Raw genomic sequence first — 27,665 nt, 5'->3', positions numbered from 1 at the left:
TAACTCTGTTAGCTTAATGAACATATCAGAAATAAGTTTCACACAATGCTTCTGTGTAGTTTTTATTTGAAGATATTATTTTTCCCAATAGAGGCCTCTTAGCGCTCAGAATGTCCAATTGCAGTTTCTACAGAAAGAGTGTTTCAGAAAGGCTCAATCAAAAGTAAGGTTCAACTCTGTTAGTTGAATGCACAGAACAGAAAGAAGTTTCATACAATGCTTCTGTGTAGTTTATATTTGAACATATTCTTTTTTCCACTATTACCCACTTAGCGCTACGAATGTCCAGTTGCATTTTCTACAGACAGAGTGTTTCAAAACTGCTCAATCAAAAGTATGGTTTAACTCTGTTAGCTGAATGCTCAGTTCAGAAAGAAGTTTCACAGAATGCTTCTGTGTAGTTTATATTTGAATATATTCCTTTTTCCACTACTACTCTCTTAGCGCCCCAAATGTCCAGTTGCATTTTCTACAGAAAGAGTGTTCAGATCTGCTCAATCAAAAGTATGGTTTAACTCTGTTAGCTGAATGCACAGATCAGAAAGAAGTTTCACAGAATGATTCTGTGTAGTTTATATTTGGAGACATTCCTTTTTCCACTATTACCCTCATAGCGCTCCGAATCTCCACTTGCATTTTCTACAGAAAGAGTGTTTCAGAACGGCTCAATCAAAACTAAGGTTCAACTCTTTTAGTTGAACAAACAGAACAGAAAGAAGTTTCACACAATGCTTCTGTGTAGTTTTTATTTGTAGACATTCTTTTTCCCAATATAGGCCTCTTAGCGCTCAGAATGTCCAATTGCAGTTTCTACAGAAAGAGTGTTTCAGAACGGCTCAATCAAAAGTAAGGTTCAACTCTGTTAGTTGAATGCACAGAACAGAAAGAAGTTTCATACAATGCTTCTGTGTAGTTTATATTTGAACATATTCTTTTTTCCACTATTACCCACTTAGCGCTACGAATGTCCAGTTGCATTTTCTACAGACAGAGTGTTTCAAAACTGCTCAATCAAAAGTATGGTTTAACTCTGTTAGCTGAATGCTCAGATCAGAAAGAAGTTTCACAGAATGCTTCTGTGTAGTTTATATTTGAATATATTCCTTTTTCCACTAATACGCGCTTAGCGCTCCAAATGTCCAGTTGCATTTTCAACAGAAAGAGTGTTCAGATCTGCTCAATCAAAAGTATGGTTTAACTCTGTTAGCTGAATGCACAGATCAGAAAGAAGTTTCACAGAATGATTCTGTGTAGTTTATATTTGGAGACATTCCTTTTTCCACTATTACCCTTTAGCGCTCCGAATCTCCACTTGCATTTTCTACAGAAAGAGTGTTTCAGAACGGCTCAATCAAAACTAAGGTTCAACTCTTTTAGTTGAACAAACAGAACAGAAAGGAGTCTCACACAATTCTTCTGTGTAGTTTTTATTTGTAGACATTCTTTTTCCCAATATAGGCCTCTTAGCGCTCAGAATGTCCAATTGCAGTTTCTACAGAAAGAGTGTTTCAGAACGGCTCAATCAAAAGTAAGGTTCAACTCTGTCAGTTGAATGCACAGAACAGAAAGAATTTTCACAGAATGCTACTGTGTAGTTTATATTTGAAGACATTCCTTTTTAAACTATTACCCTCTTAGCGCTCCGAATGTCCACTTGCATTTTCTACAGAAAGAGTGTTCAGAACTGCGCAATCCAAAGTATGGTTTAACTCTGTTAGCTTAATGAACATATCAGAAATAACTTTCACACAATGCTTCTGTGTAGTTTTTATTTGAAGATATTATTTTTCCCAATAGAGGCCTCTTAGCGCTCAGAATGTCCAATTGCAGTTTCTACAGAAAGAGTGTTTCAGAGAGGCTCAATCAAAAGTAAGGTTCAACTCTGTTAGTTGAATGCACAGAACAGAAAGAAGTTTCATACAATGCTTCTGTGTAGTTTATATTTGAACATATTCTTTTTTCCACTATTACCCACTTAGCGCTACGAATGTCCAGTTGCATTTTCTACAGACAGAGTGTTTCAAAACTGCTCAATCAAAAGTATGGTTTAACTCTGTTAGCTGAATGCTCAGATCAGAAAGAAGTTTCACAGAATGCTTCTGTGTAGTTTATTTTTTAATATATTCCTTTTTCCACTACTACGCTCTTAGCGCTCCAAATGTCCAGTTGCATTTTCTACAGAAAGAGTGTTCAGATCTGCTCAATCAAAAGTATGGTTTAACTCTGTTAGCTGAATGCACAGATCAGAAAGAAGTTTCACCGAATGATTCTGTGTAGTTTATATTTGAAGACATTCCTTTTTAAACTATTACCCTCTTAGCGCTCCGAATCTCCACTTGCATTTTCTACAGAAAGAGTGTCTCAGAACGTCTCAATCAAAACTAAGGTTCAACTCTTTTAGTTGAACAAACAGAACAGAAAGAAGTTTCACACAATTCTTCTGTGTAGTTTTTATTTGTAGACATTCTTTTTCCCAATATAGGCCTCTTAATGCTCAGAATGTCCAATTGCAGTTTCTACAGAAAGAGTGTTTCAGAACGGCTCAATCAAAAGTAAGGTTCAACTCTGTTAGTTGAATGCACAGAACAGAAAGAAGTTTCATACAATGCTTCTGTGTAGTTTATATTTGAACATATTGTTTTTTCCACTATTACCCACTTAGCGCTACGAATGTCCAGTTGCATTTTCTACAGACAGAGTGTTTCAAAACTGCTCAATCAAAAGTATGGTTTAACTCTGTTAGCTGAATGCTCAGATCAGAAAGAAGTTTCACAGAATGCTTCTGTGTAGTTTATATTTGAATATATTCCTTTTTCCACTAATACGCTCTTAGCGCTCCAAATGTCCAGTTGTATTTTCAACAGAAAGAGTGTTCAGATCTGCTCAATCAAAAGTATGGTTTAATTCTGTTAGCTGAATGCACAGATCAGAAAGAAGTTTCACCGAATGATTCTGTGTAGTTTATATTTGAAGACATTCCTTTTTCCGCTATTACCCTCTTAGCGCTCCGAATCTCCACTTGCATTTTCTACAAAAAGAGTGTTTCATAACTGCTCAATCAAAAATATGTTTTATCTCTGTTAACTGAATTTACAGATCAGAAATAAGTTGCACAGAATGCATCTGTGTAGTTTTTATTTGAAGATATTCTTTTTCCCAATGTAGGCCTCTTAGCGCTTAGCATGTCCAATTGCAGTTTCTACAGAAAGAGTGTTTCAGAACGGCTCAATCAGAAGTAAGGTTCAACTCTGTTAGTTGAATGCACAGAACAGAAAGAATTTTCACAGAATGCTACTGTGTAGTTTATATTTGAATATAACACTTTTTCCACTATTACCCTCTTAGCGCTCCGAATGTCCACTTGCATTTTCTACAGAAAGAGTGTTCAGAACTGCGCAATCAAACGTATGGTTTAACTCTGTTAGCTTAATGAACATATCAGAAATAAGTTTCACACAATGCTTCTGTGTAGTTTTTATTTGAAGATATTATTTTTCCCAATATAGGCCTCTTAGCGCTCAGAATGTCCAATTGCAGATTCTACAGAAAGAGTGTTTCAGAAAGGCTCAATCAAAAGTAAGGTTCAACTCTGTTAGTTGAATGCACAGAACAGAAAGAAGTTTCATACAATGCTTCTGTGTAGTTTATATTTGAACCTATTCTTTTTTCCACTATTACCCACTTAGCGCTACGAATGTCCAGTTGCATTTTCTACAGACAGAGTGTTTCAAAACTGCTCAATCAAAAGTATGGTTTAACTCTGTTAGCTGAATGCTCAGATCAGAAAGAAGTTTCACAGAATGCTTCTGTGTAGTTTATATTTGAATATATTCCTTTTTCCACTACTACTCTCTTAGCGCTCCAAATGTCCAGTTGCATTTTCTACAGAAAGAGTGTTCAGATGTGCTCAATCAAAAGTATGGTTTAACTCTGTTAGCTGAATGCACAGATCAGAAAGAAGTTTCACAGAATGATTCTGTGTAGTTTATATTTGGAGACATTCCTTTTTCCACTATTAACCTCTTAGCGCTCCGAATCTCCACTTGCATTTTCTACAGAAAGAGTGTTTCAGAACGGCTCAATCAAAACTAAGGTTCAACTCTTTTAGTTGAACAAACAGAACAGAAAGGAGTCTCACACAATTCTTCTGTGTAGTTTTTATTTGTAGACATTCTTTTTCCCAATATAGGCCTCTTAGCTCTCAGAATGTCCAATTGCAGTTTCTACAGAAAGAGTGTTTCAGAACGGCTCAATCAAAAGTAAGGTTCAACTCTGTTAGTTGAATGCACAGAACAGAAAGAATTTCATACAATGCTTCTGTGTAGTTTATATTTGAACATATTCTTTTTTCCACTATTACCCACTTAGCGCTACGAATGTCCAGTTGCATTTTCTACAGACAGTGTGTTTCAAAACTGCTCAATCAAAAGTATGGTTTAACTCTGTTAGCTGAATGCTCAGATCAGAAAGAAGTTTCACAGAATGCTTCTGTGTAGTTTATATTTGAATATATTCCTTTTTCCACTACTACGCTCTTAGGGCTCCAAATGTCCAGTTGCATTTTCGACAGAAAGAGTGTTCAGATCTGCTCAATCAAAAGTATGGTTTAACTCTGTTAGCTGAATGCACAGATCAGAAAGAAGTTTCACTGAATGATTCTGTGTAGTTTATATTTGAAGACATTCCTTTTTAAACTATTACCCTCTTAGCGCTCCGAATCTCCACTTGCATTTTCTACAAAAAGAGTGTTTCATAACTGCTCAATCAAAAATATGTTTTATCTCTGTTAACTGAATTTACAGATCAGAAATAAGTTTCACAGAATGCATCTGTGTAGTTTTTATTTGAAGATATTCTTTTTCCTAATGTAGGCCTCTTAGCGCTTAGCATGTCCAATTGCAGTTTCTACAGAAACAGTGTTTCAGAACGGCTCAATCAAAAGTAAGGTTCAACTCTGTTAGTTGAATGCACAGAACAGAAAGATTTTTCACAGAATGCTACTGTGTTGTTTATATTTGAATATATTCCTTTTTCCACTATTACCCTCTTAGCGCTCCGAATGTCCACTTGCATTTTCTACAGAAAGAGTGTTCAGAACTGCGCAATCAAAAGTATGGTTTAACTCTGTTAGCTTAATGAACATATCAGAAATAAGTTTCACACAATGCTTCTGTGTAGTTTTTATTTGAAGATATTATTTTTCCCAATAGAGGCCTCTTAGCGCTCAGAATGTCCAATGGCAGTTTCTACAGAAAGAGTGTTTCAGAAAGGCTCAATCAAAAGTAAGGTTCAACTCTGTTAGTTGAATGCACAGAACAGAAAGAAGTTTCAAACAATCCTTCTGTGTAGTTTATATTTGAACATATTCTTTTTTCCACTATTACCCACTTAGCGCTACGAATGTCCAGTTGCATTTTCTACAGACAGAGTGTTTCAAAACTGCTCAATCAAAAGTATGGTTTAACTCTGTTAGCTGAATGCTCAGTTCAGAAAGAAGTTTCACAGAATGCTTCTGTGTAGTTTATATTTGAATATATTCCTTTTTCCACTACTACTCTCTTAGCGCTCCAAATGTCCAGTTGCATTTTCTACAGAAAGAGTGTTCAGATCTGCTCAATCAAAAGTATGGTTTAACTCTGTTAGCTGAATGCACAGATCAGAAAGAAGTTTCACAGAATGATTCTGTGTATTTTATATTTGGAGACATTCCTTTTTCCACTATTACCCTCTTAGCGCTCCGAATCTCCACTTGCATTTTCTACAGAAAGAGTGTTTCAGAACGGCTCAATCAAAACTAAGGTTCAACTCTTTTAGTTGAACAAACAGAACAGCAAGAAGTTTCACACAATGCTTCTGTGTAGTTTTTATTTGTAGACATTCTTTTTCCCAATATAGGCCTCTTAGCGCTCAGAATGTCCAATTGCAGTTTCTACAGAAAGAGTGTTTCAGAACGGCTCAATGAAAAGTAAGGTTCAACTCTGTTAGTTGAATGCACAGAACAGAAAGAAGTTTCATACAATGCTTCTGTGTAGTTTATATTTGAACATATTCTTTTTTCCACTGTTACCCACTTAGCGCTACGAATGTCCAGTTGCATTTTCTACAGACAGAGTGTTTCAAAACTGCTCAATCAAAAGTATGGTTTAACTCTGTTAGCTGAATGCTCAGTTCAGAAAGAAGTTTCACAGAATGCTTCTGTGTAGTTTATATTTGAATATATTCCTTTTTCCACTACTACTCTCTTAGCGCTCCAAATGTCCAGTTGCATTTTCTACAGAAAGAGTGTTCAGATCTGCTCAATCAAAAGTATGGTTTAACTCTGTTAGCTGAATGCACAGATCAGAAAGAAGTTTCACAGAATTATTCTGTGTAGTTTATATTTGGAGACATTCCTTTTTCCACTATTACCCTCTTAGCGCTACGAATCTCCACTTGCATTTTCTACAGAAAGAGTGTTTCAGAACGACTCAATCAAAACTAAGGTTCAACTCTTTTAGTTGAACAAACAGAACAGAAAGGAGTCTCACACAATTCTTCTGTGTAGTTTTTATTTGTAGACATTCTTTTTCCCAATATAGGCCTCTTAGCGCTCAGAATGTCCAATTGCAGTTTCTACAGAAAGAGTGTTTAGGAACGGCTCAATCAAAAGTAAGGTTCAACTCTGTCAGTTGAATGCACAGAACAGAAAGAATTTTCACAGAATGCTACTGTGTAGTTTATATTTGAATATATTCCTTTTTCCACTATTACCCTCTTAGCGCTCCGAATGTCCACTTGCATTTTCTACAGAAAGAGTGTTCAGAACTGCGCAATCCAAAGTATGGTTTAACTCTGTTAGCTTAATGAACATATCAGAAATAAGTTTCACACAATGCTTCTGTGTAGTTTTTATTTGAAGATATTATTTTTCCCAATAGAGGCCTCTTAGCGCTCAGAATGTCCAATTGCAGTTTCTACAGAAAGAGTGTTTCAGAAAGGCTCAATCAAAAGTAAGGTTCAACTCTGTTAGTTGAATGCACAGAACAGAAAGAAGTTTCATACAATGCTTCTGTGTAGTTTATATTTGAACATATTCTTTTTTCCACTATTACCCACTTAGCGCTACGAATGTCCAGTTGCATTTTCTACAGACAGAGTGTTTCAAAACTGCTCAATCAAAAGTATGGTTTAACTCTGTTAGCTGTATGCTCAGATCCGAAAGAAGTTTCACAGAATGCTTCTGTGTAGTTTATATTTGAATATATTCCTTTTTCCACTAATACGCTCTTAGCGCTCCAAATGTCCAGTTGTATTTTCAACAGAAAGAGTGTTCAGATCTGCTCAATCAAAAGTATGGTTTAACTCTGTTAGCTGAATGCACAGATCAGAAAGAAGTTTCACCGAATGATTCTGTGTAGTTTATATTTGAAGACATTCCTTTTTCCGCTATTACCCTCTTAGCGCTCCGAATCTCCACTTGCATTTTCTACAAAAAGAGTGTTTGATAACTGCTCAATGAAAAATATGTTTTATCTCTGTTAACTGAATTTACAGATCAGAAATAAGTTGCACAGAATGCATCTGTGTAGTTTTTATTTGAAGATATTCTTTTTCCCAATGTAGGCCTCTTAGCGCTTTGCATGTCCAATTGCAGTTTCTACAGAAAGAGTGTTTCAGAACGGCTCAATCAGAAGTAAGGTTCAACTCTGTTAGTTGAATGCACAGAACAGAAAGAATTTTCACAGAATGCTACTGTGTAGTTTATATTTGAATATATCCCTTTTTCCACTATTAACCTCTTAGCGCTCCGAATGTCCACTTGCATTTTCTACAGAAAGAGTGTTCAGAACTGCGCAATCAAAAGTATGGTTTAACTCTGTTAGCTTAATGAACATATCAGAAATAAGTTTCACACAATGCTTCTGTGTAGTTTTTATTTGAAGATATTATTTTTCCCAATATAGGCCTCTTAGCGCTCAGAATGTCCAATTGCAGATTCTACAGAAAGAGTGTTTCAGAAAGGCTCAATCAAAAGTGAGGTTCAACTCTGTTAGTTGAATGCACAGAACAGAAAGAAGTTTCATACAATGCTTCTGTGTAGTTTATATTTGAACATATTCCTTTTTCCACTATTACCCACTTAGCGCTACGAATGTCCAGTTGCATTTTCTACAGACAGAGTGTTTCAAAACTGCTCAATCAAAAGTATGGTTTAACTCTGTTAGCTGAATGCTCAGATCAGAAAGAAGTTTCACAGAATGCTTCTGTGTAGTTTATATTTGAATATATTCTTTTTCCACTACTACTCTCTTAGCGCTCCAAATGTCCAGTTGCATTTTCTACAGAAAGAGTGTTCAGATCTGCTCAATCAAAAGTATGGTTTAACTCTGTTAGCTGAATGCACAGATCAGAAAGAACTTTCACAGAATGATTCTGTGTAGTTTATATTTGGAGACATTCCTTTTTCCACTATTACCCTCTTAGCGCTCCGAATGTCCACTTGCATTTTCTACATAAAGAGTGTTTCAGAACGGCTCAATCAAAACTAAGGTTCAACTCTTTTAGTTGAACAAACAGAACAGAAAGAAGTTTCACACAATTCTTCTGTGTAGTTTTTATTTGTAGACATTCTTTTTCCCAATATAGGCCTCTTAGCTCTCAGAATGTCCAATTGCAGTTTCTACAGAAAGAGTGTTTCAGAACGGCTCAACCAAAAGTAAGGTTCAACTCTGTTAGTTGAATGCACAGAACAGAAAGAATTTCATACAATGCTTCTGTGTAGTTTATATTTGAACATATTCTTTTTTCCACTATTACCCACTTAGCGCTACGAATGTCCAGTTGCATTTTCTACAGACAGAGTGTTTCAAAACTGCTCAATCAAAAGTATGGTTTAACTCTGTTAGCTGAATGCTCAGATCAGAAAGAAGTTTCACAGAATGCTTCTGTGTAGTTTATATTTGAATATATTCCTTTTTCCACTACTACGCTCTTAGCGCTCCAAATGTCCAGTTGCATTTTCTACAGAAAGAGTGTTCAGATCTGCTCAATCAAAAGTATGGTTTAACTCTGTTAGCTGAATGCACAGATCAGAAAGAAGTTTCACCGAATGATTCTGTGTAGTTTATATTTGAAGACATTCCTTTTTAAACTATTACCCTCTTAGCGCTCCGAATCTCCACTTGCATTTTCTACAAAAAGAGTGTTTCATAACTGCTCAATCAAAAATATGTTTTATCTCTGTTAACTGAATTTACAGATCAGAAATAAGTTTCACAGAATGCATCTGTGTAGTTTTTATTTGAAGATATTCTTTTTACCAATGTAGGCCTCTTAGCGCTTAGCATGTCCAATTGCAGTTTCTACAGAAACAGTGTTTCAGAACGGCTCAATCAAAAGTAAGGTTCAACTCTGTTAGTTGAATGCACAGAACAGAAAGATTTTTCACAGAATGCTACTGTGTAGTTTATATTTGAATATATTCCTTTTTCCACTATTACCCTCTTAGCGCTCCGAATGTCCACTTGCATTTTCTACAGAAAGAGTGTTCAGAACTGCGCAATCAAAAGTATGGTTTAACTCTGTTAGCTTAATGAACATATCAGAAATAAGTTTCACACAATGCTTCTGTGTAGTTTTTATTTGAAGATATTATTTTTCCCAATAGAGGCCTCTTAGCGCTCAGAATGTCCAATTGCAGTTTCTACAGAAAGAGTGTTTCAGAAAGGCTCAATCAAAAGTAAGGTTCAACTCTGTTAGTTGAATGCACAGAACAGAAAGAAGTTTCATACAATGCTTCTGTGTAGTTTATATTTGAACATATTCTTTTTTCCACTATTACCCACTTAGCGCTACGAATGTCCAGTTGCATTTTCTACAGACAGAGTGTTTCAAAACTGCTCAATCAAAAGTATGGTTTAATTCTGTTAGCTGAATGCTCAGTTCAGAAAGAAGTTTCACAGAATGCTTCTGTGTAGTTTATATTTGAATATATTCGTTTTTCCACTACTACTCTCTTAGCGCTCCAAATGTCCAGTTGCATTTTCTACAGAAAGAGTGTTCAGATCTGCTCAATCAAAAGTATGGTTTAACTCTGTTAGCTGAATGCACAGATCAGAAAGAAGTTTCACAGAATGATTCTGTGTAGTTTATATTTGGAGACATTCCTTTTTCCACTATTACCCTCTTAGCGCTCCGAATCTCCACTTGCATTTTCTACAGAAAGAGTGTTTCAGAACGGCTCAATCAAAACTAAGGTTCAACTCTTTTAGTTGAACAAACAGAACAGAAAGAAGTTTCACACAATGCTTCTGTGTAGTTTTTATTTCTAGACATTCTTTTTCCCAATATAGGCCTCTTAGCGCTCAGAATGTCCAATTGCAGTTTCTACAGAAAGAGTGTTTCAGAACGGCTCAATCAAAAGTAAGGTTCAACTCTGTTAGTTGAATGCACAGAACAGAAAGAAGTTTCATACAATTCTTCTGTGTAGTTTATATTTGAACATATTCTTTTTTCCACTATTACCCACTTATCGCTACGAATGTCCAGTTGCATTTTCTACAGACAGAGTGTTTCAAAACTGCTCAATCAAAAGTATGGTTTAACTCTGTTAGCTGAATGCTCAGATCAGAAAGAAGTTTCACAGAATGCTTCTGTGTAGGTTATATTTGAATATATTCCTTTTTCCACTAATACGCGCTTAGCGCTCCAAATGTCCAGTTGCATTTTCAACAGAAAGAGTGTTCAGATCTGCTCAATCAAAAGTATGGTTTAACTCTGTTAGCTGAATGCACAGATCAGAAAGAAGTTTCACAGAATGATTCTGTGTAGTTTATATTTGAAGACATTCCTTTTTCCGCTATTACCCTCTTAGCGCTCCGAATCTCCACTTGCATTTTCTACAAAAAGAGTGTTTCATAACTGCTCATTGAAAAATATGTTTTATCTCTGTTAACTGAATTTACAGATCAGAAATAAGTTGCACAGAATGCATCTGTGTAGTTTTTATTTGAAGATATTCTTTTTCCCAATGTAGGCCTCTTAGCGCTTAGCATGTCCAATTGCAGTTTCTACAGAAAGAGTGTTTCAGAACGGCTCAATCAGAAGTAAGGTTCAACTCTGTTAGTTGAATGCACAGAACAGAAAGAATTTTCACAGAATGCTACTGTGTAGTTTATATTTGAATATATCCCTTTTTCCACTATTACCCTCTTAGCGCTCCGAATGTCCACTTGCATTTTCTACAGAAAGAGTGTTCAGAACTGCGCAATCAAAAGTATGGTTTAACTCTGTTAGCTTAATGAACATATCAGAAATAAGTTTCACACAATGCTTCTGTGTAGTTTTTATTTGAAGATATTATTTTTCCCAATATAGGCCTCTTAGCGCTCACAATGTCCAATTGCAGATTCTACAGAAAGAGTGTTTCAGAAAGGCTCAATCAAAAGTAAGGTTCAACTCTGTTAGTTGAATGCACAGAACAGAAAGAAGTTTCATACAATGCTTCTGTGTAGTTTATATTTGAACATATTACTTTTTCCACTATTACCCACTTAGTGCTACGAATGTCCAGTTGCATTTTCTACAGACAGAGTGTTTCAAAACTGCTCAATCAAAAGTATGGTTTAACTCTGTTAGCTGAATGCTCAGATCAGAAAGAAGTTTCACAGAATGCTTCTGTGTAGTTTATATTTGAATATATTACTTTTTCCACTACTACGCTCTTAGCGCTCCAAATGTCCAGTTGCATTTTCTACAGAAAGAGTGTTCAGATCTGCTCAATCAAAAGTATGGTTTAACTCTTTTAGCTGAATGCACAGATCAGAAAGAAGTTTCACCGAATGATTCTGTGTAGTTTATATTTGAAGACATTCCTTTTTAAACTATTACCATCTTAGCGCTCCGAATCTCCACTTGCATTTTCTACAGAAAGAGTGTCTCAGAACGGCTCAATCAAAACTAAGGTTCAACTCTTTTAGTTGAACAAACAGAACAGAAAGAAGTTTCACACAATTCTTCTGTGTAGTTTTTATTTGTAGACATTCTTTTTCCCAATATAGGCCTCTTAACGCTCAGAATGTCCAATTGCAGTTTCTACAGAAAGAGTGTTTCAGAACGGCTCAATCAAAAGTAAGGTTCAACTCTGTTAGTTGAATGCACAGAACAGAAAGAAGTTTCATACAATGCTTCTGTGTAGTTTATATTTGAACATATTCTTTTTTCCACTATTACCCACTTAGCGCTACGAATGTCCAGTTGCATTTTCTACAGACAGAGTGTTTCAAAACTGCTCAATCAAAAGTATGGTTTAACTCTGTTAGCTGTATGCTCAGATCAGAAAGAAGTTTCACAGAATGCTTCTGTGTAGTTTATATTTGAATATATTCCTTTTTCCACTAATACGCTCTTAGCGCTCCAAATGTCCAGTTGTATTTTCAACAGAAAGAGTGTTCAGATCTGCTCAATCAAAAGTATGGTTTAACTCTGTTAGCTGAATGCACAGATCAGAAAGAAGTTTCACCGAATGATTCTGTGTAGTTTATATTTGAAGACATTCCTTTTTCCGCTATTACCCTCTTAGCGCTCCGAATCTCCACTTGCATTTTCTACAAAAAGAGTGTTTCATAACTGCTCATTGAAAAATATGTTTTATCTCTGTTAACTGAATTTACAGATCAGAAATAAGTTTCACAGAATGCATCTGTGTAGTTTTTATTTGAAGATATTCTTTTTCCCAATGTAGGCCTCTTAGCGCTTAGCATGTCCAATTGCAGTTTCTACAGAAAGAGTGTTTCAGAACGGCTCAATCAGAAGTAAGGTTCAACTCTGTTAGTTGAATGCACAGAACAGAAAGATTTTTCACAGAATGCTACTGTGTAGTTTATATTTGAATATATCCCTTTTTCCACTATTACCCTCTTAGCGCTCCGAATGTCCACTTGCATTTTCTACAGAAAGAGTGTTCAGAACTGCGCAATCAAAATTATGGTTTAACTCTGTTAGCTTAATGAACATATCAGAAATAAGTTTCACACAATGCTTCTGTGTAGTTTTTATTTGAAAATATTATTTTTCCCAATATAGGCCTCTTAGCGCTCAGATTGTCCAATTGCAGATTCTACAGAAAGAGTGTTTCAGAAAGGCTCAATCAAAAGTAAGGTTCAACTCTGTTAGTTGAATGCACAGAACAGAAAGAAGTTTCATACAATGCTTCTGTGTAGTTTATATTTGAACATATTCCTTTTTCCACTATTACCCACTTAGCGCTACGAATGTCCAGTTGCATTTTCTACAGACAGAGTGTTTCAAAACTGCTCAATCAAAAGTATGGTTTAACTCTGTTAGCTGAATGCTCAGATCAGAAAGAAGTTTCACAGAATGCTTCTGTGTAGTTTATATCTGAATATATACTTTTTCCACTACTACTCTCTTAGCGCTCCAAATGTCCAGTTGCATTTTCTACAGAAAGAGTGTTCAGATCTGCTCAATCAAAAGTATGGTTTAACTCTGTTAGCTGAATGCACAGATCAGAAAGAACTTTCACAGAATGATTCTGTGTAGTTTATAGTTGGAGACATTCCTTTTTCCACTATTACCCTCTTAGCGCTCCGAATGTCCACTTGCATTTTCTACATAAAGAGTGTTTCAGAACGGCTCAATCAAAACTAAGGTTCAACTCTTTTAGTTGAACAAACAGAACAGAAAGAAGTTTCACACAATTCTTCTGTGTAGTTTTTATTTGTAGACATTCTTTTTCCCAATATAGGCCTCTTAGCTCTCAGAATGTCCAATTGCAGTTTCTACAGAAAGAGTGTTTCAGAACGGCTCAACCAAAAGTAAGGTTCAACTCTGTTAGTTGAATGCACAGAACAGAAAGTATTTCATACAATGCTTCTGTGTAGTTTATATTTGAACATATTCTTTTTTCCACTATTACCCACTTAGCGCTACGAATGTCCAGTTGCATTTTCTACAGACAGAGTGTTTCAAAACTGCTCAATCAAAAGTATGGTTTAACTCTGTTAGCTGAATGCTCAGATCAGAAAGAAGTTTCACAGAATGCTTCTGTGTAGTTTATATTTGAATATATTCCTTTTTCCACTACTACGCTCTTAGCGCTCCAAATGTCCAGTTGCATTTTCTACAGAAAGAGTGTTCAGATCTGCTCAATCAAAAGTATGGTTTAACTCTGTTAGCTGAATGCACAGATCAGAAAGAAATTTCACCGAATGATTCTGTGTAGTTTATATTTGAAGACATTCCTTTTTAAACTATTACCCCCTTAGCGCTCCGAATCTCCACTTGCATTTTCTACAAAAAGAGTGTTTCATAACTGCTCAATCAAAAATATGTTTTATCTCTGTTAACTGAATTTACAGATCAGAAATAAGTTTCACAGAATGCATCTGTGTAGTTTTTATTTGAAGATATTCTTTTTCCCAATGTAGGCCTCTTAGCGCTTAGCATGTCCAATTGCAGTTTCTACAGAAACAGTGTTTCAGAACGGCTCAATCAAAAGTAAGGTTCAACTCTGTTAGTTGAATGCACAGAACAGAAAGATTTTTCACAGAATGCTACTGTGTAGTTTATATTTGAATATATTCCTTTTTCCACTATTACCCTCTTAGCGCTCCGAATGTCCACTTGCATTTTCTACAGAAAGAGTGTTCAGAACTGCGCAATCAAAAGTATGGTTTAACTCTGTTAGCTTAATGAACATATCAGAAATAAGTTTCACACAATGCTTCTGTGTAGTTTTTATTTGAAGATATTATTTTTCCCAATAGAGGCCTCTTAGCGCTCAGAATGTCCAATTGCAGTTTCTACAGAAAGAGTGTTTCAGAAAGGCTCAATCAAAAGTAAGGTTCAACTCTGTTACTTGAATGCACAGAACAGAAAGAAGTTTCATACAATGCTTCTGTGTAGTTTATATTTGAACATATTCTTTTTTCCACTATTACCCACTTAGCGCTACGAATGTCCAGTTGCATTTTCTACAGACAGAGTGTTTCAAAACTGCTCAAACAAAAGTATGGTTTAACTCTGTTAGCTGAATGCTCAGTTCAGAAAGAAGTTTCACAGAATGCTTCTGTGTAGTTTACATTTGAATATATTCCTTTTTCCACTACTACTCTCTTAGCGCTCCAAATGTCCAGTTGCATTTTCTACAGAAAGAGTGTTCAGATCTGCTCAATCAAAAGTATGGTTTAACTCTGTTAGCTGAATGCACAGATCAGAAAGAAGTTTCACAGAATGATTCTGTGTAGTTTATATTTGGAGACATTCCTTTTTCCACTATTACCCTCTTAGCGCTCCGAATCTCCACTTGCATTTTCTACAGAAAGAGTGTTTCAGAACGGCTCAATCAAAACTAAGGTTCAACTCTTTTAGTTGAACAAACAGAACAGAAAGAAGTTTCACACAATGCTTCTGTGTAGTTTTTATTTGTAGACATTCTTTTTCCCAATATAGGCCTCTTAGCGCTCAGAATGTCCAATTGCAGTTTCTACAGAAAGAGTGTTTCAGAACGGCTCAATCAAAAGTAAGGTTCAACTCTGTTAGTTGAATGCACAGAACAGAAAGAAGTTTCATAAAATGCTTCTGTGTAGTTTATATTTGAACATATTCTTTTTTCCACTATTACCCACTTATCGCTACGAATGTCCAGTTGCATTTTCTACAGACAGAGTGTTTCAAAACTGCTCAATCAAAAGTATGGTTTAACTCTGTTAGCTGAATGCTCAGATCAGAAAGAAGTTTCACAGAATGCTTCTGTGTAGGTTATATTTGAATATATTCCTTTTTCCACTAATACGCGCTTAGCGCTCCAAATGTCCAGTTGCATTTTCAACAGAAAGAGTGTTCAGATCTGCTCAATCAAAAGTATGGTTTAACTCTGTTAGCTGAATGCACAGATCAGAAAGAAGTTTCACAGAATGATTCTGTGTAGTTTATATTTGAAGACATTCCTTTTTCCGCTATTACCCTCTTAGCGCTCCGAATCTCCACTTGCATTTTCTACAAAAAGAGTGTTTCATAACTGCTCATTGAAAAATATGTTTTATCTCTGTTAACTGAATTTACAGATCAGAAATAAGTTGCACAGAATGCATCTGTGTAGTTTTTATTTGAAGATATTCTTTTTCCCAATGTAGGCCTCTTAGCGCTTAGCATGTCCAATTGCAGTTTCTACAGAAAGAGTGTTTCAGAACGGCTCAATCAGAAGTAAGGTTCAACTCTGTTAGTTGAATGCACAGAACAGAAAGAATTTTCACAGAATGCTACTGTGTAGTTTATATTTGAATATATCCCTTTTTCCACTATTACCCTCTTAGCGCTCCGAATGTCCACTTGCATTTTCTACAGAAAGAGTGTTCAGAACTGCGCAATCAAAAGTATGGTTTAACTCTGTTAGCTTAATGAACATATCAGAAATAAGTTTCACACAATGCTTCGGTGTAGTTTTTATTTGAAAATATTATTTTTCCCAATATAGGCCTCTTAGCGCTCAGAATGTCCAATTGCAGATTCTACAGAAAGAGTGTTTCAGAAAGGCTCAATCAAAAGTAAGGTTCAACTCTGTTAGTTGAATGCACAGAACAGAAAGAAGTTTCATACAATGCTTCTGTGTAGTTTATATTTGAACATATTCCTTTTTCCACTATTACCCACTTAGCGCTACGAATGTCCAGTTGCATTTTCTACAGACAGAGTGTTTCAAAACTGCTCAATCAAAAGTATGGTTTAACTCTGTTAGCTGAATGCTCAGATCAGAAAGAAGTTTCACAGAATGCTTCTGTGTAGTTTATATCTGAATATATACTTTTTCCACTACTACTCTCTTAGCGCTCCAAATGTCCAGTTGCATTTTCTACAGAAAGAGTGTTCAGATCTGCTCAATCAAAAGTATGGTTTAACTCTGTTAGCTGAATGCACAGATCAGAAAGAACTTTCACAGAATGATTCTGTGTAGTTTATAGTTGGAGACATTCCTTTTTCCACTATTACCCTCTTAGCGCTCCGAATGTCCACTTGCATTTTCTACATAAAGAGTGTTTCAGAACGGCTCAATCAAAACTAAGGTTCAACTCTTTTAGTTGAACAAACAGAACAGAAAGAAGTTTCACACAATTCTTCTGTGTAGTTTTTATTTGTAGACATTCTTTTTCCCAATATAGGCCTCTTAGCTCTCAGAATGTCCAATTGCAGTTTCTACAGAAAGAGTGTTTCAGAACGGCTCAACCAAAAGTAAGGTTCAACTCTGTTAGTTGAATGCACAGAACAGAAAGTATTTCATACAATGCTTCTGTGTAGTTTATATTTGAACATATTCTTTTTTCCACTATTACCCACTTAGCGCTACGAATGTCCAGTTGCATTTTCTACAGACAGAGTGTTTCAAAACTGCTCAATCAAAAGTATGGTTTAACTCTGTTAGCTGAATGCTCAGATCAGAAAGAAGTTTCACAGAATGCTTCTGTGTAGTTTATATTTGAATATATTCCTTTTTCCACTACTACGCTCTTAGCGCTCCAAATGTCCAGTTGCATTTTCTACAGAAAGAGTGTTCAGATCTGCTCAATCAAAAGTATGGTTTAACTCTGTTAGCTGAATGCACAGATCAGAAAGAAATTTCACCGAATGATTCTGTGTAGTTTATATTTGAAGACATTCCTTTTTAAACTATTACCCCCTTAGCGCTCCGAATCTCCACTTGCATTTTCTACAAAAAGAGTGTTTCATAACTGCTCAATCAAAAATATGTTTTATCTCTGTTAACTGAATTTACAGATCAGAAATAAGTTTCACAGAATGCATCTGTGTAGTTTTTATTTGAAGATATTCTTTTTCCCAATGTAGGCCTCTTAGCGCTTAGCATGTCCAATTGCAGTTTCTACAGAAACAGTGTTTCAGAACGGCTCAATCAAAAGTAAGGTTCAACTCTGTTAGTTGAATGCACAGAACAGAAAGATTTTTCACAGAATGCTACTGTGTAGTTTATATTTGAATATATTCCTTTTTCCACTATTACCCTCTTAGCGCTCCGAATGTCCACTTGCATTTTCTACAGAAAGAGTGTTCAGAACTGCGCAATCAAAAGTATGGTTTAACTCTGTTAGCTTAATGAACATATCAGAAATAAGTTTCACACAATGCTTCTGTGTAGTTTTTATTTGAAGATATTATTTTTCCCAATAGAGGCCTCTTAGCGCTCAGAATGTCCAATTGCAGTTTCTACAGAAAGAGTGTTTCAGAAAGGCTCAATCAAAAGTAAGGTTCAACTCTGTTACTTGAATGCACAGAACAGAAAGAAGTTTCATACAATGCTTCTGTGTAGTTTATATTTGAACATATTCTTTTTTCCACTATTACCCACTTAGCGCTACGAATGTCCAGTTGCATTTTCTACAGACAGAGTGTTTCAAAACTGCTCAAACAAAAGTATGGTTTAACTCTGTTAGCTGAATGCTCAGTTCAGAAAGAAGTTTCACAGAATGCTTCTGTGTAGTTTACATTTGAATATATTCCTTTTTCCACTACTACTCTCTTAGCGCTCCAAATGTCCAGTTGCATTTTCTACAGAAAGAGTGTTCAGATCTGCTCAATCAAAAGTATGGTTTAACTCTGTTAGCTGAATGCACAGATCAGAAAGAAGTTTCACAGAATGATTCTGTGTAGTTTATATTTGGAGACATTCCTTTTTCCACTATTACCCTCTTAGCGCTCCGAATCTCCACTTGCATTTTCTACAGAAAGAGTGTTTCAGAACGGCTCAATCAAAACTAAGGTTCAACTCTTTTAGTTGAACAAACAGAACAGAAAGAAGTTTCACACAATGCTTCTGTGTAGTTTTTATTTGTAGACATTCTTTTTCCCAATATAGGCCTCTTAGCGCTCAGAATGTCCAATTGCAGTTTCTACAGAAAGAGTGTTTCAGAACGGCTCAATCAAAAGTAAGGTTCAACTCTGTTAGTTGAATGCACAGAACAGAAAGAAGTTTCATACAATGCTTCTGTGTAGTTTATATTTGAACATATTCTTTTTTCCACTATTACCCACTTAGCGCTACGAATGTCCAGTTGCATTTTCTACAGACAGAGTGTTTCAAAACTGCTCAATCAAAAGTATGGTTTAACTCTGTTAGCTGAATGCTCAGATCAGAAAGAAGTTTCACAGAATGCTTCTGTGTAGTTTATATTTGAATATATTCCTTTTTCCACTACTACGCTCTTAGCGCTCCAAATGTCCAGTTGCATTTTCAACAGAAAGAGTGTTCAGATCTGCTCAATCAAAAGTATGGTTTAACTCTGTTAGCTGAATGCACAGATCAGAAAGAAGTTTCACAGAATGATTCTGTGTAGTTTATATTTGGAGACATTCCTTTTTCCACTATTACCCTCTTAGCGCTCCGAATCTCCACTTGCATTTTCTACAGAAAGAGTGTTTCAGAACGGCTCAATCAAAACTAAGGTTCAACTCTTTTAGTTGAACAAACAGAACAGAAAGGAGTCTCACACAATTCTTCTGTGTAGTTTTTATTTGTAGACATTCTTTTTCCCAATATAGGCCTCTTAGCGCTCAGAATGTCCAATTGCAGTTTCTACAGAAAGAGTGTTTCAGAACGGCTCAATCAAAAGTAAGGTTCAACTCTGTCAGTTGAATGCACAGAACAGAAAGAATTTTCACAGAATGCTACTGTGTAGTTTATATTTGAATATATTCCTTTTTCCACTATTACCCTCTTAGCGCTCCGAATGTCCACTTGCATTTTCTACAGAAAGAGTGTTCAGAACTGCGCAATCCAAAGTATGGTTTAACTCTGTTAGCTTAATGAACATATCAGAAATAAGTTTCACACAATGCTTCTGTGTAGTTTTTATTTGAAGATATTATTTTTCCCAATAGAGGCCTCTTAGCGCTCAGAATGTCCAATTGCAGTTTCTACAGAAAGAGTGTTTCAGAAAGGCTCAATCAAAAGTAAGGTTCAACTCTGTTAGTTGAATGCACAGAACAGAAAGCAGTTTCATACAATGCTTCTGTGTAGTTTATATTTGAACATATTCTTTTTTCCACTATTACCCACTTAGCGCTACGAATGTCCAGTTGCATTTTCTACAGACAGAGTGTTTCAAAACTGCTCAATCAAAAGTATGGTTTAACTCTGTTAGCTGAATGCTCAGATCAGAAAGAAGTTTCACAGAATGCTTCTGTGTAGTTTATATTTGAATATATTCCTTTTTCCACTACTACTCTCTTAGCGCTCCAAATGTCCAGTTGAATTTTCTACAGAAAGAGTGTTCAGATCTGCTCAATCAAAAGTATGGTTTAACTCTGTTAGCTGAATGCACAGATCAGAAAGAACTTTCACAGAATGATTCTGTGTAGTTTATATTTGGAGACATTCCTTTTTCCACTATTACCCTCTTAGCGCTCCGAATGTCCACTTGCATTTTCTACATAAAGAGTGTTTCAGAACGGCTCAATCAAAAGTAAGGTTCAACTCTGTTAGTTGAATGCACAGAACAGAAAGAATTTCATACAATGCTTCTCTGTAGTTTATATTTGAACATATTCTTTTTTCCACTATTACCCACTTAGCGCTACGAATGTCCAGTTGCATTTTCTACAGACAGAGTGTTTCAAAACTGCTCAATCAAAATTATGGTTTAACTCTGTTAGCTGAATGCTCAGATCAGAAAGAAGTTTCACAGAATGCTTCTGTGTAGTTTATATTTGAATATATTCCTTTTTCCACTACTACGCTCTTAGCGCTCCAAATGTTCAGTTGCATTTTCTACAGAAAGAGTGTTCTGATCTGCTCAATCAAAAGTATGGTTTAACTCTGTTAGCTGAATGCACAGATCAGAAAGAAGTTTCACCGAATGATTCTGTGTAGTTTATATTTGAAGACATTCCTTTTTAAACTATTACCCTCTTAGCGCTCCGAATCTCCACTTGCATTTTCTACAAAAAGAGTGTTTCATAACTGCTCAATCAAAAATATGTTTTATCTCTGTTAACTGAATTTACAGATCAGAAATAAGTTTCACAGAATGCATCTGTGTAGTTTTTATTTGAAGATATTCTTTTTCCCAATGTAGGCCTCTTAGCGCTTAGCATGTCCAATTGCAGTTTCTACAGAAACAGAGTTTCAGAACGGCTCAATCAAAAGTAAGGTTCAACTCTGTTAGTTGAATGCACAGAACAGAAAGATTTTTCACAGAATGCTACTGTGTAGTTTATATTTGAATATATTCCTTTTTCCACTATTACCCTCTTAGCGCTCCGAATGTCCACTTGCATTTTCTACAGAAAGAGTGTTCAGAACTGCGCAATCAAAAGTATGGTTTAACTCTGTTAGCTTAATGAACATATCAGAAATAAGTTTCACACAATGCTTCTGTGTAGTTTTTATTTGAAGATATTATTTTTCCCAAGAGAGGCCTCTTAGCACTCAGAATGTCCAATTGCAGTTTCTACAGAAAGAGTGTTTCAGAAAGGCTCAATCAAAAGTAAGGTTCAACTCTGTTAGTTGAATGCACAGAACAGAAAGAAGTTTCATACAATGCTTCTGTGTAGTTTATATTTGAACATATTCTTTTTTCCACTATTACCCACTTAGCGCTACGAATGTCCAGTTGCATTTTCTACAGACAGAGTGTTTCAAAACTGCTCAATCAAAAGTATGGTTTAACTCTGTTAGCTGCATGCTCAGTTCAGAAAGAAGTTTCACAGAATGCTTCTGTGTAGTTTATATTTGAATATATTCCTTTTTCCACTACTACTCTCTTAGCGCTCCAAATGTCCAGTTGCATTTTCTACAGAAAGAGTGTTCAGATCTGCTCAATCAAAAGTATGGTTTAACTCTGTTAGCTGAATGCACAGATCAGAAAGAAGTTTCACAGAATGATTCTGTGTAGTTTATATTTGGAGACATTCCTTTTTCCAGTATTACCCTCTTAGCGCTCCGAATCTCCACTTGCATTTTCTACAGAAAGAGTGTTTCAGAACGGCTCAATCAAAACTAAGGTTCAAATCTTTTAGTTGAACAAACAGAACAGAAAGAAGTTTCACACAATTCTTCTGTGTAGTTTTTATTTGTAGACATTCTTTTTCCCAATATAGGCCTCTTAGCGCTCAGAATGTCCAATTGCAGTTTCTACAGAAAGAGTGTTTCAGAACGGCTCAATCAAAAGTAAGGTTCAACTCTGTTAGTTGAATGCACAGAACAGAAAGAAGTTTCATACAATGCTTCTGTGTAGTTTATATTTGAACATATTCTTTTTTCCACTATTACCCACTTAGCGCTACGAATGTCCAGTTGCATTTTCTACAGACAGAGTGTTTCAAAACTGCTCAATCAAAAGTATGGTTTAACTCTGTTAGCTGAATGCTCAGATCAGAAAGAAGTTTCACAGAATGCTTCTGTGTAGTTTATATTTGAATATATTCCTTTTTCCACTACTACGCTCTTAGCGCTCCAAATGTCCAGTTGCATTTTCTACAGAAAGAGTGTTCAGATCTGCTCAATCAAAAGTATGGTTTAACTCTGTTAGCTGAATGCACAGATCAGAAAGAAGTTTCACCGAATGATTCTGTGTAGTTTATATTTGAAGACATTCCTTTTTAAACTATTACCCTCTTAGCGCTCCGAATCTCCACTTGCATTTTCTACAGAAAGAGTGTCTCAGAACGGCTCAATCAAAACTAAGGTTCAACTCTTTTAGTTGAACAAACAGAACAGAAAGAAGTTTCACACAATTCTTCTGTGTAGTTTTTATTTGTAGACATTCTTTTTCCCAATATAGGCCTCTTAACGCTCAGAATGTCCAATTGCAGTTTCTACAGAAAGAGTGTTTCAGAACGGCTCAATCAAAAGTAAGGTTCAACTCTGTTAGTTGAATGCACAGAACAGAAAGATGTTTCATACAATGCTTCTGTGTAGTTTATATTTGAACATATTCTTTTTTCCACTATTACCCACTTAGCGCTACGAATGTCCAGTTGCATTTTCTACAGACAGAGTGTTTCAAAACTGCTCAATCAAAAGTATGGTTTAACTCTGTTAGCTGTATGCTCAGATGAGAAAGAAGTTTCACAGAATGCTTCTGTGTAGTTTATATTTGAATATATTCCTTTTTCCACTACTACGCTCTTAGCGCTCCAAATGTCCAGTTGCATTTTCAACAGAAAGAGTGTTCAGATCTGCTCAATCAAAAGTATGGTTTAACTCTGTTAGCTGAATGCACAGATCAGAAAGAAGTTTCACCGAATGATTCTGTGTAGTTTATATTTGAAGACATTCCTTTTTCCACTATTACCCTCTTAGCGCTCCGAATCTCCACTTGCATTTTCTACAAAAAGAGTGTTTCATAACTGCTCAATCAAAAATATGTTTTATCTCTGTTAACTGAATTTACAGATCAGAAATAAGTTTCACAGAATGCATCTGTGTAGTTTTTATTTGAAGATATTCTTCTTCCCAATGTAGGCCTCTTAGCGCTTAGCATGTCCAATTGCAGTTTCTACAGAAACATTGTTTCAGAATGGCTCAATCAAAAGTAAGGTTCAACTCTGTTAGTTGAATGCACAGAAGAGAAAGAATTTTCACAGAATGCTACTGTGTAGTTTATATTTGAATATATTCCTTTTTCCACTATTACCCTCTTAGCGCTCCGAATGTCCACTTGCATTTTCTACAGAAAGAGTGTTCAGAACTGCGCAATCAAAAGTATGGTTTAACTCTGTTAGCTTAATGAACATATCAGAAATAAGTTTCAAACAATGCTTCTGTGTAGTTTTTATTTGAAGATATTATTTTTCCCAATATAGGCCTCTTAGCGCTCAGAATGTCCAATTGCAGTTTCTACAGAAAGAGTGTTTCAGAAAGGCTCAATCAAAAGTAAGGTTCAACTCTGTTAGTTGAATGCACAGAACAGAAAGTAGTTTCATACAATGCTTCTGTGTAGTTTATATTTGAACATATTCTTTTTTCCACTATTACCCCCTTAGCGCTACGAATGTCCAGTTGCATTTTCTACAGACAGAGTGTTTCAAAACTGCTCAATCAAAAATATGGTTTAACTCTGTTAGCTGAATGCTCAGATCAGAAAGAAGTTTCACAGAATGCTTCTGTGTAGTTTATATTTGAATATATTCCTTTTTCCACTACTACTCTCTTAGCGCTCTAAATGTCCAGTTGCATTTTCTACAGAAGGAGTGTTCAGATCTGCTCAATCAAAAGTACGGTTTAACCCTGTTAGCTGAATCCACAGATCAGAAAGATGTTTCACAGAATGATTCTGTGTAGTTTATATTTGAAGACATTCCTTTTTAAACTATTACCCTCTTAGTGCTCCGAATCTCCACTTGCATTTTCTACAGAAAGAGTGTCTCAGAACGGCTCAATCAAAACTAAGGTTCAACTCTTTTAGTTGAACAAACAGAACAGAAAGAACTTTCACACAATTCTTCTGTGTAGTTTTTATTTGTAGACATTCTTTTTCCCAATATAGGCCTCTTAACGCTCAGAATGTCCAATTGCAGTTTCTACAGAAAGAGTGTTTCAGAACGGCTCAATCAAAAGTAAGGTTCAACTCTGTTAGTTGAATGCACAGAACAGAAAGAAGTTTCATACAATGCTTCTGTGTAGTTTATATTTGAACATATTCTTTTTTCCACTATTACCCACTTAGCGCTACGAATGTCCAGTTGCATTTTCTACAGACAGAGTGTTTCAAAACTGCTCAATCAAAAGTATGGTTTAACTCTGTTAGCTGTATGCTCAGATCAGAAAGAAGTTTCACAGAATGCTTCTGTGTAGTTTATATTTGAATATATTCCTTTTTCCACTAATACGCTCTTAGCGCTCCAAATGTCCAGTTGTATTTTCAACAGAAAGAGTGTTCAGATCTGCTCAATCAAAAGTATGGTTTAACTCTGTTAGCTGAATGCACAGATCAGAAAGAAGTTTCACCGAATGATTCTGTGTAGTTTATATTTGAAGACATTCCTTTTTCCGCTATTACCCTCTTAGCGCTCCGAATCTCCACTTGCATTTTCTACAAAAAGAGTGTTTCATAACTGCTCATTGAAAAATATGTTTTATCTCTGTTAACTGAATTTACAGATCAGAAATAAGTTGCACAGGATGCATCTGTGTAGTTTTTATTTGAAGATATTCTTTTTCCCAATGTAGGCCTCTTAGCGCTTAGCATGTCCAATTGCAGTTTCTACAGAAAGAGTGTTTCAGAACGGCTCAATCAGAAGTAAGGTTCAACTCTGTTAGTTGAATGCACAGAACAGAAAGAATTTTCACAGAATGCTACTGTGTAGTTTATATTTGAATATATCCCTTTTTCCACTATTACCCTCTTAGCGCTCCGAAAGTCCACTTGCATTTTCTACAGAAAGAGTGTTCAGAACTGCGCAATCAAAAGTATGGTTTAACTCTGTTAGCTTAATGAACATATCAGAAATAAGTTTCACACAATGCTTCGGTGTAGTTTTTATTTGAAAATATTATTTTTCCCAATATAGGCCTCTTAGCGCTCAGAATGTCCAATTGCAGATTCTACAGAAAGAGTGTTTCAGAAAGGCTCAATCAAAAGTAAGGTTCAACTCTGTTAGTTGAATGCACAGAACAGAAAGAAGTTTCATACAATGCTTCTGTGTAGTTTATATTTGAACATATTCCTTTTTCCACTATTACCCACTTAGCGCTACGAATGTCCAGTTGCATTTTCTACAGACAGAGTGTTTCAAAACTGCTCAATCAAAAGTATGGTTTAACTCTGTTAGCTGAATGCTCAGATCAGAAAGAAGTTTCACAGAATGCTTCTGTGTAGTTTATATCTGAATATATACTTTTTCCACTACTACTCTCTTAGCGCTCCAAATGTCCAGTTGCATTTTCTACAGAAAGAGTGTTCAGATCTGCTCAATCAAAAGTATGGTTTAACTCTGTTAGCTGAATGCACAGATCAGAAAGAACTTTCACAGAATGATTCTGTGTAGTTTATAGTTGGAGACATTCCTTTTTCCACTATTACCCTCTTAGCGCTCCGAATGTCCACTTGCATTTTCTACATAAAGAGTGTTTCAGAACGGCTCAATCAAAACTAAGGTTCAACTCTTTTAGTTGAACAAACAGAACAGAAAGAAGTTTCACACAATTCTTCTGTGTAGTTTTTATTTGTAGACATTCTTTTTCCCAATATAGGCCTCTTAGCTCTCAGAATGTCCAATTGCAGTTTCTACAGAAAGAGTGTTTCAGAACGGCTCAACCAAAAGTAAGGTTCAACTCTGTTAGTTGAATGCACAGAACAGAAAGTATTTCATACAATGCTTCTGTGTAGTTTATATTTGAACATATTCTTTTTTCCACTATTACCCACTTAGCGCTACGAATGTCCAGTTGCATTTTCTACAGACAGAGTGTTTCAAAACTGCTCAATCAAAAGTATGGTTTAACTCTGTTAGCTGAATGCTCAGATCAGAAAGAAGTTTCACAGAATGCTTCCGTGTAGTTTATATTTGAATATATTCCTTTTTCCACTACTACGCTCTTAGCGCTCCAAATGTCCAGTTGCATTTTCTACAGAAAGAGTGTTCAGATCTGCTCAATCAAAAGTATGGTTTAACTCTGTTAGCTGAATGCACAGATCAGAAAGAAATTTCACCGAATGATTCTGTGTAGTTTATATTTGAAGACATTCCTTTTTAAACTATTACCCCCTTAGCGCTCCGAATCTCCACTTGCATTTTCTACAAAAAGAGTGTTTCATAACTGCTGAATCAAAAATATGTTTTATCTCTGTTAACTGAATTTACAGATCAGAAATAAGTTTCACAGAATGCATCTGTGTAGTTTTTATTTGAAGATATTCTTTTTCCCAATGTAGGCCTCTTAGCGCTTAGCATGTCCAATTGCAGTTTCTACAGAAACAGTGTTTCAGAACGGCTCAATCAAAAGTAAGGTTCAACTCTGTTAGTTGAATGCACAGAACAGAAAGATTTTTCACAGAATGCTACTGTGTAGTTTATATTTGAATATATTCCTTTTTCCACTATTACCCTCTTAGCGCTCCGAATGTCCACTTGCATTTTCTACAGAAAGAGTGTTCAGAACTGCGCAATCAAAAGTATGGTTTAACTCTGTTAGCTTAATGAACATATCAGAAATAAGTTTCACACAATGCTTCTGTGTAGTTTTTATTTGAAGATATTATTTTTCCCAATAGAGGCCTCTTAGCGCTCAGAATGTCCAATTGCAGTTTCTACAGAAAGAGTGTTTCAGAAAGGCTCAATCAAAAGTAAGGTTCAACTCTGTTACTTGAATGCACAGAACAGAAAGAAGTTTCATACAATGCTTCTGTGTAGTTTATATTTGAACATATTCTTTTTTCCACTATTACCCACTTAGCGCTACGAATGTCCAGTTGCATTTTCTACAGACTGAGTGTTTCAAAACTGCTCAATCAAAAGTATGGTTTAACTCTGTTAGCTGAATGCTCAGTTCAGAAAGAAGTTTCACAGAATGCTTCTGTGTAGTTTACATTTGAATATATTCCTTTTTCCACTACTACTCTCTTAGCGCTCCAAATGTCCAGTTGCATTTTCTACAGAAAGAGTGTTCAGATCTGCTCAATCAAAAGTATGGTTTAACTCTGTTAGCTGAATGCACA

The sequence above is a fragment of the Symphalangus syndactylus genome, chromosome 9 (assembly GCF_028878055.3).
Source record: "Symphalangus syndactylus isolate Jambi chromosome 9, NHGRI_mSymSyn1-v2.1_pri, whole genome shotgun sequence".
Taxonomy (NCBI): Eukaryota; Metazoa; Chordata; class Mammalia; order Primates; family Hylobatidae; genus Symphalangus; species Symphalangus syndactylus.
Note: the sequence above shows the minus strand (reverse complement) of the source record.